General features: G+C 45.8%; 1 protein-coding gene and 1 long non-coding RNA gene across 11 annotated transcripts in view; one reads left to right on the forward strand and one right to left on the reverse strand.

Annotated features, from left to right (window-relative positions):
* Positions 1 to 9,288, forward strand: part of LOC142818557 (uncharacterized) — a 74,726-nt gene extending 65,438 nt beyond the window's left edge. Inside the window, exon 3 of one of the 2 annotated variants that reach the window (XR_012896070.1) lies at positions 9,152 to 9,288. This is a non-coding gene — a long non-coding RNA (uncharacterized LOC142818557). Of the gene's footprint in view, positions 1 to 7,429; positions 7,567 to 9,151 lie in introns of those variants that run through there. The other variant, XR_012896068.1, reaches the window with a different exon arrangement.
* Positions 1 to 14,408, reverse strand: part of FBXL16 (F-box and leucine rich repeat protein 16) — a 278,323-nt gene that overhangs the window by 89,020 nt on the left and 174,895 nt on the right. The gene's annotated exons all lie outside the window — the stretch shown is intronic.

The following is a 14,408-nucleotide window of genomic DNA, read 5'->3' on the forward strand; positions in this document are numbered from 1 at the left end:
GTAGATTAGTAAGGCATGATTTCCTTAGCCGGTTAACTGGTAAAAATTAGACTTATTGAAATGCTTACAGGCTAACCATATCTTTCCCAAACCTCAGTGGATGACCAATGGACTGCACTGAGCTGGACAATGGGACCCTGACAGTGTCGAAGCAGCAGGCAGAGCCATGTGGTGGGCAGGTCCTGACTGAGCTTGATCAGTGGAGGCAGGACTTAGCCATGCCACACCAGAGCAGCCCCGGTGGGCAGGTGGGACTCCAGCCATGGCCATGCCAGAGCAGCCCTGGCCACAATCCATAGTGGGTAGGATGGCCTGGAGCAGCCTCCAACACACCTGCCCTACAGACTCAGAGGGACCACATCCCCACTGAGACCCCAGGCCTAGCTGCCATGCATCGGCCCCCACCAACAGTTAACCAGTTAAATAGTTTAACCAGAGAACCGTTTTGACTGATATTTACATCCCTAATGTTCACATTGGTACTTAACTTAAATAATTCCTCTTTTCTCCCTATACATACATCAGAGGGATAAATATCAGAGAGAGAATCTCCCTTCAACCTGCATTTGGTCAGGCTATTTTCCTCCACATCAGATTGGCTGAAATCCTGGGAGTTTTCCACCTTTCTCTGCAGTATGAGGCATGAGTCACTTGTAGGTTTTGTAGAATCATAGAACACTAGAACTGGAAGGGACCTCAAAAGGTCATCAAGTCCAGTCCCTTGCCCTCATGGCAGGACCAAGCACCATCTAGACCATCCCTAGAATCATAGAATCATAGGACTGGAAGGGACCTCGAGAGGTCATCGAGTCCAGCCCCCCGCCCTCAAGGCAGGACCAAGCTCCGTCTACACTATCCCTGATAGCTGTTTATCTAACCTGCTCTTAAATATCTCCAGAGATGGAATTCTATAACCTCCCTAGGCAATTTATTCCAGTGTTTAACCACCCGGATAGTAGGAAGTTTTTCCTAATGTCCAATCTAAACCTCCCTTGCTGCGGGGGATTACTTTAAATGGGGATTCTCCGTAGCTTGAAGTCTTTTTAACTCATGATTTGAAGACATCAGTAGATCAGCTGGCGCTTAAGAGGCTGTTATAGGAGCGAGTGAATGAGTGAAGGCCTCTGGCCTGAGCTGTGCAGGAAGCTAGAATAGAGGATCATAGTGGTCCCTTCTGGCCTTAAAGTCCATGATGAATCATCAGGGGATATTGGCTCAAATGCTATTCTGGTTTCTTTGATACAGTACTGTGACTGCATCAGGCCTTTCCTTGATGTTCGATAAGCAGATGTATTTTCTCAGGGCTATATTATTGCTGCTATTGTTTGTGTTACAATTAGAAGCTCTAGGTGCTGTACAAACACAGAACAAAAACACAATCCCTGACATTTTGCATCATTAACCCCCTGTGGATAACTAACTTAGGGTATGTCTACACTACCCTCCTAGTTCGAACTAGGAGGGTAATGTAGGCATACCGCACTTGCAAATGAAGCCCGGGATTTGAATTTCCCGGGCTTCATTTGCATAAGCGGGGAGCCGCCATTTTTAAATTCCCGCTGGTTCGAACCCCGTGCAGCGCGGCTACATGGGGCTCGAACTAGGTAGTTCGGACTAAGTTCCTATTCCGAACTACCGTTACTCCTCGTGAAATGAGGTGTACCGGTAGTTCGGAATAGGCACCCTAGTCCGAACTCCCTAGTTCGAGCCCCGTGTAGCCGCGCTGCACGGGGTTCGAACCAGCGGGGATTTAAAAATGGCGGCTCCCCGCTTATGCAAATGAAGCCCAGGAAATTCAAATCCCGGGCTTCATTTGCAAGTGCGGTATGCCTATATTACCCCGCTAGTTCGAACTAGCGGGGTAGTGTAGACATACCCTTAGTTATCTGAAAAGAGATAGAATCATAGAATCACAGGACTGGAAGGGTGATAGAAATGTAGCCGTGTTAGTCTGGGGTAGTTGAAGCAAAATGCAGGACAATGTAGCACTTTAAAGACTAACAAGATGGTTTATTAGATGATGAGCTTTCGTGGGCCAGACCCACTTCCTCAGATCAAATAGTGGAAGAAAGTAGTCACAACCATATATACCAAAGGATACAATTTAAAAAAATGAACAAATATGAAAAGGACAAATCACATTGCAGAACAGAAGGGGGATGCGGGGGGGTGGGAAGGGGGAGGAAGGAAGGTAAGTGTCTGTGAATTGCTGATATTAAAGGTAGGGAGAGTGGGATGTTTGTGAGTTAATGGTATTACAGGTGATAATGGGGGAAACTGTCTTGGTAATGGGTGAGAAAGTTCAAAGACTTGTTAAGTCCTTGTTGGTAAGTGTCGAATTTTAACATGAATGACAGTTCAGAGGATTCCCTTTCAAGTGCAGATGTAAAAGGTCTTTGTAGCAGAATGCAGGTGGCTAAGTCATTTAGAGAAAACAGTTTCTTGCCACTTTAACCAGATAGGACTGGAAGGGACCTCGAGAGGTCATCGAGTCCAGCCCCCCGCCCTCAAGGCAGGACCAAGCTCCATCTACACCATCCCTGACAGATGTCTATCTAACCTGTTCTTAAATATCTCCAGAGAGGGAGATTCCACCACCTCCCTTGGCAATTTATTCCAATATTTGACCACCCTGACAGTTAGGAATTTTTTCCTAATGTCCAATCTAAACCTCCCTTGCTGCACTTTAAGCCCATTACTCCTTGTTCTGTCCTCAGAAACCAAGAGGAACAAATTTTCGCCTTCCTCCTTGTGACACCCTTTTAGATATTTGAAAACCACTATCATGTCCCCCCTTAATTTTCTATTTTCCAAACTAAACAAGCCCAGTTCATGAAGCCTGGCTTCATAGGTCATGCTCTCTAGACCTTTAATCATTCTTGTCGCTCTTCTCTGTACCCTTTCCAATTTCTCCACATCTTTCTTGAAATGTGGCGCCCAGAACTGGACACAGTACTCCAGCTGAGGCCTAACTAGTGCAGAGTATAGCGGCAGAATGACTTCACGCGTTTTGCTTACAACACACCTGTTGATACAACCTAGAATCATATTTGCTTTTTTTGCAACAGCATCACACTGTTGACTCATATTCAACTTGTGGTCCACTATGACCCCTAGATCTCTTTCCGCCATGCTCCTTCCTAGGGAATCGCTTCCCATATTTTATGTATGGAACTGATTGTTCCTTCCTAAGTGGAGCACTTTGCATTTCTCTTTATTAAACTTCATCCTGTTTACCTCTGACCATTTCTCTAACTTGCTAAGGTCATTTTGAATTATGTCCCTATCCTCCAAAGAAGTTGCAACCCCACCCAGTTTGGTATCATCTGCAAACTTAATAAGCGTACTCTCTATCTCAATATCTACATCATTGATGAAGATATTGAACAGTACGGGTCCCAAAACAGACCCTTGCGGAACTCCACTTGTTATCCCTTTCCAGCAGGATTTAGCACCATTAACAACAACTCTCTGACTACGGTTATCCAGCCAATTATGCACCCACCTTATCGTGGCCCTATCTAAGTTATATTTGCCTAATTTATCAATAAGAATATCATGCGAGACCGTATCAAATGCCTTACTAAAGTCTAGGTATATGACATCCACCGCTTCTCCCTTATCCACAAGGCTCGTTATCCTATCAAAGAAAGCTATCAGATTAGTTTGGCATGACTTGTTCTTCACAAACCCATGCTGGCTATTCCCTATCACTTTATTACCTTCCAAGTGTTTTCATATGATTTCCTTAATTACCTGCTCCATTATCTTCCCTGGGACAGACATTAAACTGACCGGTCTGTAGTTTCCTGGGTTGTTCTTATTCCCCTTTTTATAGATGGGCACAATATTTGCCCTTTTCCAGTCTTCTGGAATCTCCCCTGTCTGCCATGATTTTTCAAAGATCATAGCTAAAGGCTCAGATACCTCCTCTATCAGCTCCTTGAGTATCCTGGGATGCATCTCATCAGGACCTGGTGACTTGCTGACATCTAACTTTCCTAAGTGATTTTTAACTTGTTCTTTGTGTATCCTATCTTCTAAACTTACCCTCTCTCTGCTTGTATTCACTACGTTAGGCACACCTCCAGACTTCTCGGTGAAGACCGAAACAAAGAAGTCATTGAGCATCTCCACCATTTCCAAGTTTCCTGTTACTGCTTCTCCCTCCTCACTGAGCATTGGGCCTACCCTGTCCTTGGCAGGAAAGGCACACGCTGGGTGACTGCAGCCCACACAGCAGCACTCTCCAGCTGCGCTTCTGGGAATATGTGAGGAGAGGTGAAGCAAGGGTAGGGCAGGGGCGGAGCAAGGGGGTGGGGAAGGAGAGAGAGCACCGACCCTGCCTCTTCCCCTGTCTAGGGTTGCCAGATATCTTCACAAAAAATCCTGAACAGTCAGGGGAAAATTGATTAAGGGGAAAAAAAAAAAAAAAAAGAGAGAGGCTGCTGGGCCTTTAAATTACCATGCTCCTTACTCCTCCCATCCTCACAGCCGCCGCCAGCCATCCGTCCAAAGAAAACACCGGACATTTTACATTTCTAGTATTCTCTGTTTGTTTGTTTTTTTACCAGACAGAAGGCCAAAATACCAAACTGTCCAGGCAAAAACCAGACACCTTACAACCCTACCCCTGTCACCAGTCACCACTGAGAAATGGCAATCATTCCTCTCCTTAAATACGAATGAAGACATCATTTAACAGGTCATGCTTTTTAGATATTTTATTAGCATTCCCACAATTCCCTACCTATAACAGCCTAATTAGTGGGAATATGTTTGTATGGGTTGTACTGGGCCTGCCTGAACTAATCTCGTCTTTCTGATATGTGGGCAACATGGATGTAAATCCAGTGTACAGGAGAGAAAGATCATTGAAATGTAGGGTTGGGAGATCATCTAGTTTAGCCCCTGTTCTGAGACAGTACCAGCTAAACTTGAGTATTTTTCCAGCCTGTTCTTAAACATCACTAATGACTGGGATTCCACAGCCTCACTCAGAAACGTAGACCAGAATTTAATTACCCTTAGAGTTTGAAAGATTTTCCTAATATCTAACCTAACTCTGTCTTGCCATGGATTAAGCTGATAACTTCTAGTCCTACCTCCAGTGGCCATAGAGAACACTTGATCACAAAGACCTCTTTATAACAGCCCTGAACATATTTGAAAATTGTTCTCCTGTCCCACCTCAGTCTCCTTTTCTTCTACACTAAACATGCCCATTTTTATTAATTTTTCCTCAGATTAGATTTTCTAAACTTTTGTGGCTCCCCACTGGACTTTCTCCAATTTGTTCACATCTTTCCTAAAGTATAATACCAAAAACTGGACACATTATTCCAACTAAAGCCTCACTAGAACTGAATAGAGCATAACAATTAAATTACCTTCTGTGAATTGCATAAGACACTCTTATTAATAGGCTGATATTCTGGGTTTTTTTCCACAACTGCATCATACTATTGACTCCTATTTGTGTTGATTTGTGATCCACTGTAGCTCTCAGATCCTTTTCGACAGTATGGCCACCTAGCCAGTTATTCCCCATTTTTGTATTTGTGCATTTGGTTTTTCTATCTTAAGTGTAGTCCGTGGTGTGATGGGTTGAATCCCCAGGATGGCATCTGAGGAGCTGAAATATCACTGAACCTGCCTTTTTGTGCCATCATGGGCACCTTTTAACCCTGTCTTATTGAGCCAGTCTCTTAAGCTTCCTACTACAACACACACATCCAGGGCCACATCCAACTGCAGAACCAAATGGACACTAAGATCAGCTCTGGGAAGACTCAGCTTAAGGGCCTTGCCTAAGCCCCAAGCATTCATCCCTTGGGGTGTGTCTAGACTACAAGGTTTTGTCAACAAAAGTGGACTTTTGTCGACAAAACTATACCTGCGTTTACAATGCCGCTGAGTTCTGTCGACAGAATGTCGACGGCTGTAAACCTCATTCTACATGGAATAACCCCTTTTGTCGACAGAGTTCTGTTGACAGAAGGCGTTATTGCATCTACACTGTCCTTTGCGTCTACACTCTCATGTCGATAAAGCGGCTTGCTTAGTCTACAGAACTGGATGTAGTCTAGACACTCTTTGTCGACAGAAGCTTTGTCGACAGTATCTGTCGACAAAACTTCTGTCAACAAAAGCCTGTATTCTAGGCGTACCCTTGGAGTATAAACCCAAAGTTATATGAAATTAGCCTCTCCTCCCTTAATGTGGAGGAAGGTATGCACAGCTTCTCTTCCTACGTTAGAAACTGCATAAACTTGGTTATATTATAAACAAGGAATAAGTTTAACTACCAAAAGGTGTATTTAAGTGGTCAAAGGTGTAGCAAACAGAACAAAGAATATTACTAGAAAATAATACAAAACATGCAAACTAAGCTAGATTCACTAAAGAAATTGTTTACACATAATTATTCCTCACCCTAGATCAGGAGTCTCAAACTCCTAGCCATGGGCCACTCCTGGCTGAAGCAGTTGTGCAATCTTGCTCGAGAGTCTCGGAAGGCCTGAGGTGCAGGGGCCTGTCCATTCCCGTCCCTCAAACTCCACCCCTTCCTATAATCATCCCGCCTTCTCCCACCTTCCTCCCCCCCCCCCATGGCACCCCATCCCATGAGAGACATGGCCTCAGAGATTGCCAGGAGGGTCTGGCAGGGGGCAGCAGCAGTGGTTCTCCTGTCTCCAAACTCTCCACAGTGGTGGAAGCCATGGGGAAGCAAAGCATACTCAGCAAGCATACTAGCTCTACTGCACTCTGCTCCCCAGTGGGGCAGGGGCTATGAGGGAAGCAGAGTATGGGGAAGTTGGACAGCTGTTGCCGCCCTATGCCAAACTTCCTCCCCCAGTAATTTCTGAGGCTGCAAACTTCAAGGGACAGGGTTCCATACAGGGGAGGGTAGGATGAAAGTGGAAAGGGATGAAGCTTGAGGGGCAGGAATAGACAGGCCCTATCATGGTCTGCTGAGACTCCAAGGCCTGACAGTACAACTGCTTCATGGGCTGGAAGTTTGAGACTCCCGCCCTAAATATTGTTTTAGGTAGAGTTCTTTACAGGCCAGAGGTGTCCTTCTAGCCTGTGTCCAGCAGTTCCTCTCCTCTCCCTCCCCCATTCAGTTATATTCCTTTTGTTTCCAGGTGTTTTCAAGGTATCTTTTTGGGATGGGTACGGTTGCCAGGTGTTCGGTTTTGAACTGAATAGTCCAGTATTTGAGCTTTCTGTTCGGGAAACAAATTGAGAAATATAAATGAGAAAATATAAATGTCCGGTATTTTCTAAATAAGATGTAATATAGATCGTGATGTATGTCAAGTGTGTCTGGTATTTTTGTTGAAACCATCTGGCAACTGTAGGGATGGGGAGGCTGAGATGAAGCAAGCTGAAGACCCACATTGTTTTCTTTCCCTGCTTTCTACAGAATTTCCATAAGGCAGGAACTCTTTGTTTGATTCGCCCATCCCTCAGTGAAAAAGTACAGCAGATCAAGAGTCACCTGACTATAGCATCTCAGCCTCTATAAGTCATTAGCACTATAAAACATCACCAGGAAGGCCAAGGCTCTTAATAGTCCACTGTCTTTGCTGATGGGCCAACAGCCCAGTCTGGTTTGTCCATTGTAGTACCTGAAGTGTCAGCAATGGAAGTCACCCAAAGGATCATATACGAAATAAAGCTCCACAGGTCAATATCTCTAACTTTAAACACAAACATGACTTAGGCATACAAATGGTATCATCATATTCAGTATATCATAATCTCTCCAATGGTGCCTTACATGAGTTATCTTGCATAAATCATCTCAGTAATGGAATATTCATATCATAAGCACATTTTCATAAATATGGAACATAATGTCACACTTGGCACTTGTCTGTGCTGAATTTCATCTTGTTGATATCAAGCCAATTCTCAAGGTCATTTTGAATTCTAATCCTATTTTCCTAAATGGAGCTATACCTATCTCATAGAACTAGAAGGGACCTTGAGAGGTCATGGAGTCCAGTCCCCTGCCCTCATGACAGGACCAAGTATCATCCCTGACAGATTTGCCCCAGATCCCTAAATGGCCACCTTGAGGATTGAACTCACAATGCTGGGTTCAGCAGGTCAATGCTCAAACCACTGAGCTATCCCTCCCCCCAACTGCTCCCAGCCTGAAAATTTTATAAGCATCCTCTCTACTCCATTATTTAAGTTATTTAAGAAAATACTGACTAGTAATACCAGGCACCTGACTGAGGTGTGTGGGGACTCCAGTAGATATATCCCTCCAGTTTGTGAGCAATCCATTGATCATTACACTTCAAATATGGTCTTTCAACTAGTTGTGCACTCACCTTATAGTAAGACTTGTTTTTAAAGTTACAGATCAACACAGCTACCTCTCTGAGACTTCTTTGGAAACGACAAGCAAATTACTTGTTAGTCTATCTGAGGTTTTTAAAGGGATACTGACAAGGTTGACTGGATCAAAGTATAACCTACTTCTCTGTGTCTTTGTGGATTCCATGCAATGATTTATAATTAATAGTTAGCACATATCCTCTATAGGCAGATGCTGTGTTTGTTTGCTCCCCAGGCACTAATGAACAAAGATGTGCAACACTCCTGTGAAGTGGGGGGGAGTGGGGATGTAGGATTATTCCCATACTACAGATGGGAAAACCAAGGCACAAATCAATTAAGTGACTGTGTCAAAACCAGGAATAGAATTAATGTCTCCTGTGACTTAACCACAAAATCATCCTTCTTCCTTGGCCTTTTTCAGTCAAAAATCAAATGCTTTTTTCCTACTATGCATATGCATGCACACACACAGAGAAAGAGCAGTTCCATGAGAAACTCAAGAGAAAACCTGCAATAAATCAATGTGTTTGTATTTGACAGAAGAAACAACATTCTAGGCCAGATCCTGAGCTGACCTAAAAAAGTGAAGCGCCACCGAAGTCCATGTGTGTGTGTGAAGTCAATGGAGCTATGCTGATTTACACCAGCTGAGATTCTGCCCCCGCATTTGGAAATTGATTCCAATTTCAAACTACCAGACTGGTTCCCCTCTGCCCAAGTGAAGGTAGAAAGGACAGAATGATACAAATATGTCTGAACTGTGTCCATCTTACAACTCCATTTCATATTTCAGAGCAAGCAGTTCCAATCTCTTGAGGATCTCCTGAAAAAAGTTACTGTTTTACATCTCTTCACTGGAACCATTCAGAAGTCCAGCAGTGCTACAGATGAAGTCAGATGAAGTCAGCAGACTGGGTCCCACTCTGGTACTCTAACAAGAGAGCAATGTTCACAAAATATATGGCAAAACACAGCTGCCATATTCCTGATGTTTCTAGATAGTCTGCAGTGAGTGGTTTTAGACAGGGAAGAGCATGACAGATTAACTGGATTGTGCCGAGAGTTGGATTGGTAATAAGCCCATGGGAGGAGACATGTGGGCTAGAGGCTAAGCCCTGGACTGGAATCCCAGAGATGTGGGTTCTAATCCTAGCTCAACTGGACACATTTCTCCTCTCTACTGTGTGTCTCTATTGCAGATATATCACTGGTGGATGGGATCCGAGTGCTATGGCAGTACAGAGAATGGTAACTGACAAGGTTCATTTGCTAATCCTTCCAGAATCCCTGTGGAGCTAAATACTATTGTCCCAGTTCTGCTGATAGGTGAATTGAGTCACTGAGGGCTCAGTTAAAGAATGGACAATGAAGATACACTAGCATCAACCAGCTCTCTGCTTCACAGGACTGGCCCATTTAGCCCTAACTTTACTATTACCATGCTGAATCAGCTTGACTACCCTGACCTACAGAGAGGGTCCCTCTCCTTCTCTGGCACAAAAGCTTACACAGATACATTGCTTCCCACCCTCAGTCAGAGGGCAGGGATTATAGTCAGAGGAGAGATGACCAAAGCGCTGAAAGAAAGCATAATCAATCTTGAGGTAGGAGGCCAAATTAATCCCTGACGTAACTCCTCCAATTTCAGTTAGTTGTCACAGTAAATTTCAGACCCATCAAATTACCAAGGGACCAGCTATCAGAGGAAAGCTGTGAGGGAAAATAATGAAAAATGAATGCTGATGAGATGCCCACCCACTCTAAAGCAACATCCCTCACCCTCCTTGACAAGAAGCAAAGATTTACACCAACAGTCCAAGAATGGGCACTTGGCTAGTCCTTCTTATGCCCCACAGCAGAGCTTGTGTGCTCAGCTGGGAAGTCAGCAGCAGGAGCTTCCCCACAGCAGCACCAAGGCCTCGTAATGGCTATTAGAATGCCAGCAGCATGAGCTATGACAAAGCAGCCTGCAATCAGTGTCTGCTACCTCTCACCAGCAGAGAATACCCAGCAGCAGCTCCTGAGATTCCTCATGACCCAGCAGTACACTGGCGGAGCCTGCATTGGTTCCAAAAGGCATACTGCCTCATCCTCTCCAATGCACGCCCTGGGCATCTTGATTGCCAAAACTCAACTGCATAGCCTTAGAACACCAGCAGTCCTACACAGACGGGAAAAACATCCCTGGGACTCAGATTCCAGTATCAGAATCCAGCAGATGCTACCCTCTCAGGGTGCAGCAGGACCCAAACCCCCCTGGATTTCCATTGGCAAAGCATACAGGAGAATGCCTCTGGAATGGCATGGAAAGATCAAGATGCCTCTGCTGGAATTGCCTGTTGATTTGAGAGGCCCTCTAACTCACTCCACTCCTCGCTGGTAGACACACTGTGCCTCTGAAGGTTGGAGATGTGTGGATTGGAAGGTGAGGGTCTAGTGACACTAACTTACCTGCACACACATTACACCACAGGGTATGGGGAGGGGATCATCCAGGATATTGCTGATAATGATTAGATTAATTAATTAAGTACTCAGGTTATTCAAAGCCTTTACAAGAATAATCTGATTGATCCTCATCCATGGCAGAAAGAAGCTAGCAACATGCTGGTTCCATGGGGGGGGAAAGATGCTAAAGCACAGAAGAAATGATCTAGGGATCTGAGTTCCTGACTCTCTCCAGGGTGGCCTGAGCCAAGTCACCTCCCTTCTCAGTGCCCCAGTGACATTCGCCACTATCATGGGAGCATGGGTTTGCTGCTGCTTGCTAAGCACTCTGAGAGCCTCTGAGGGCAGACACTAGACATAGGCAAGCAATTATTATGAAGTGACTTGCCTGATGCCCCACATCAAATCAGTGGCTGACCTGGAACTCACACTCAGGAATTCCTGGCACCTAGCACTATTTCCAGACCCCGGCTCTTTCCCCTGCTCCAAGCCTAGCCAGCTTGGGAAGAGAAGAGAAGAGATGCTCCAAGCTCATGGCAGTGAGGGGCTGGTATGACTTGAAACCAAACAGAAGTGGCTAGTCCCTTGCATGACTGGCGTGAGATAAAATACTAAAACTCCCTAGGCCCAATCCTCAACTACTATAAAGTGGTGTCACTCTCAAGAAATCAGTGGTCTGATTTATGCCCATGTAAGGTTGCCAGATGGTTTCACAAAAAATACCGACCCTCCCCCCAAAACAAAAGAAAACAAAATGCTGGGAAAAAATTCTGTTGATGTCTGGTATTTTCTGAATTTTTTTTTACTGGACGGAAGGCGTAAATACCAGGCTATCCGGTTCAATACCAGACACATGGCAATGATAGAGCTCGACTGGTTTAGGTGGATGTGAAAGCAAGGAAGGAGCAGGGCACTGTACTAGATCGGGTCAGAGCCTGGACTCTGTCCAGGGTCAGAGTGAGGCCAAGCTGCCTCAGTACCAACAGGCAGAACAGGTTAGTAGCCTGGCCTAGGCTCTGCTTCACAGCAGGGCAACCACCAGTCTCTGTACTTGGGCCTATGCTCAGGCCAAGCACGCACTCAATACACCCTGGCCCTAACTCAGGGCGGGGCAACAAATGCAAGCACTCAGGCCTCAGTTCAGACTAAGCAAGCAGTTAGTACACCCTGACCCTACATTGGGATGGGGGAAGCACTTCAAGTGCTCAGGTTGCTGGCTCAGGCTGAGCAAGAAGTCCATATGCCCAAGCCTGTTCAGTGTGGGGCAGCAAACAGTTCAGGCGCCACCCTTTTGACTCCACCCTTTCTAATCCCTGGGGATGGGGATGGATTGGCCTTGGCCCTGGCCACCAGGGTGTCTTGGGGAACTTTTCCCCTTCCGGGTCAGAGAGAGGCCAAGCTACCGCACTACAAGCACTCACATCCATCGTACAGAGGGCTAGGAGTGTGTGAGCTTAGTAAAGTGGATGCAAATCATGTGGGCAAAGCACTGTATGGAGTCCAACAACTTTCCTAGGAGAGACTTTTCCAAAGGGCATGTCACACTGCCGAGCTCATGGGAATTATCCTGTCCAGTTACCCTAGTCTGAGTGAAAACTAACACTCCATCCTGGCACTGCACTCACATGACTGTGTCACTTCGGGGAGGTGCTTGGCAGTTCTTCACGCTGGGAAGTCATGTCCATTCTGGGGGTCATAGAGGGGAATTGTGGGAAGGCACTGGAGGACTTGCGCTGCTTGAGTGGCACTGACCTGCAGCCATACTGCAAAGCAATTGTGTTAGCTGCTGATGAGCTTTAGTGATAGTTCCTGATGACAGACGGCCATCACCACACCTGACTGAAGGGTTTTAGCATATGGACAGGACTGGAGGTAGGGGCAACGCTTGATTTAGAACTCAAGTTGCAGTGAAAACAAGCCCAACAAATGTTCCTGCCTCTAGCCTCTGAGTCAAGCAGAGCAGCCTGCAGTTATATTGGGAGTACGAACACAGGGAAGAGGGGAGCAGAGGCACCAACCGAAGAGTAAGTATGTTGGTGTTCATGCTTGAGACAGACTCATCCAAACCCAGAAGCCAGATGTGGACCTGCTCTCCCAGCATACCCTTTTGGATTTTCCTTAGGGACTGTCCCGTGCTTTCGGAATGGAGCTGCTGGCACTGCCCACCACCCTACTGACAATGCTTTCCTGCCTCCTTCTCCAGTCCTGACTATTTCAATGGGCTTGCGTCTTTGCTGTCCAAGGCTGCGCTCCAATGGGGACAGCAGAGCTGGACATGACAGACCTGAAAACACCAGGATCCAAGGGCAGCTGGGGACAATGTAAGCATCATGCTAGAGATATAATAGTAGAATGGATTAACTGATAAGCAAAAGCTCATAGGTTACTGCTATCGACTACATGCATTTCCCTCCTCCTACCCTTGCCAGTACATTTTTAGCAGTTCTGGCCAGCAGCCCAGGTCAGTTCTCTCACTGGGTCCAGAACCCACTCCTGCTGTGGCTCTGTATTTAAAGTGTATTAGGAGCCAGGCAGCCCAGCTCAGTTCCAAGCTCATGCTGGGCCCAGGAGATCAGACCCACCTTGGTCAGGGGCTGCTGCTACCCCACACTGCTGCCTCTTTATCAGAGGCAGCAGCACTGGACAACAGGCAGGCAGTCCATAAGGGGGGCTGGTTTTTAAACTGGCTCCCCTCATGGACACCCTGCACTGCTGCCTCTGATACACTGGCTGCCAGCCCTGCCCCCCAGCGACTATAGAACAGTCGACTAACTGATAAGAATTCATGAGGTTACTTGAATAGACTATTCAATTAACCCATATTTAACATCCCTACTAAAGACCAGAATTCTCTCCTCCTGTCATTTTCCCTTTCATCTTCTTCCTGCCTTCCCATCCACACCTCAACTATACCTGCTCTAAATTAGCATCTGCCCGAAGCTCCCAAAAGGTGTGTTTCCCTTTACATCAGGAGCAGAAGAAAGGGTCCCTGATGTCACACTCCTGGATAAGGACCTTAAGCTAACAGATACAGCAGACATGGAGAATGAATGCAGGCAGCCCTGGATTTATGGAAGTAAGATAGTTACAGAAAAGGCTGCTGCTTTACCAGTAACCTCTGTTGTCTCCACTATACTTCTCCACACACAGTGGCCTCCTCTTCCTTATCCCCATTGCAGCCCCTGCCAAGGTGTTACTGAGAGTGGCGTTATCCTACATTTAACCTGCAGTTGTGCATCTAAGGCAATGTACTCCCCCTAAAGGGAGAGAATGGGGAGTAGGAAAAAGGCCAAGCCACTGGGACCTCAAATGGGTGGTAAATCCAACACCTTGAATGGGATGAATTTGTAGTAACCAGCTGTAGTCACATAAAGGGTCCAGAGATGAATTAGCAAGAAAGGTTGGCTCATGCTTTGAGCCACGGGAATGAAGGTCCACCTGGGGAACTCTTTGCCAGAGGATGTTGTGAAGGCCATAAGAACAGGGTTAAAACAGAATTCAATAAATTAATGGAGGATAGGTCCATCAATGATATTAGCTGGAATGGTATTCCCTGTCCAAAAGCTGGGAATGGGTGACGGGATGATACTTGATGGTTACAT

This window comes from Pelodiscus sinensis, chromosome 15 (genome assembly GCF_052426305.1).
Source record: "Pelodiscus sinensis isolate ZL-2025 chromosome 15, ASM5242630v1, whole genome shotgun sequence".
Taxonomy (NCBI): domain Eukaryota; kingdom Metazoa; phylum Chordata; order Testudines; family Trionychidae; genus Pelodiscus; species Pelodiscus sinensis.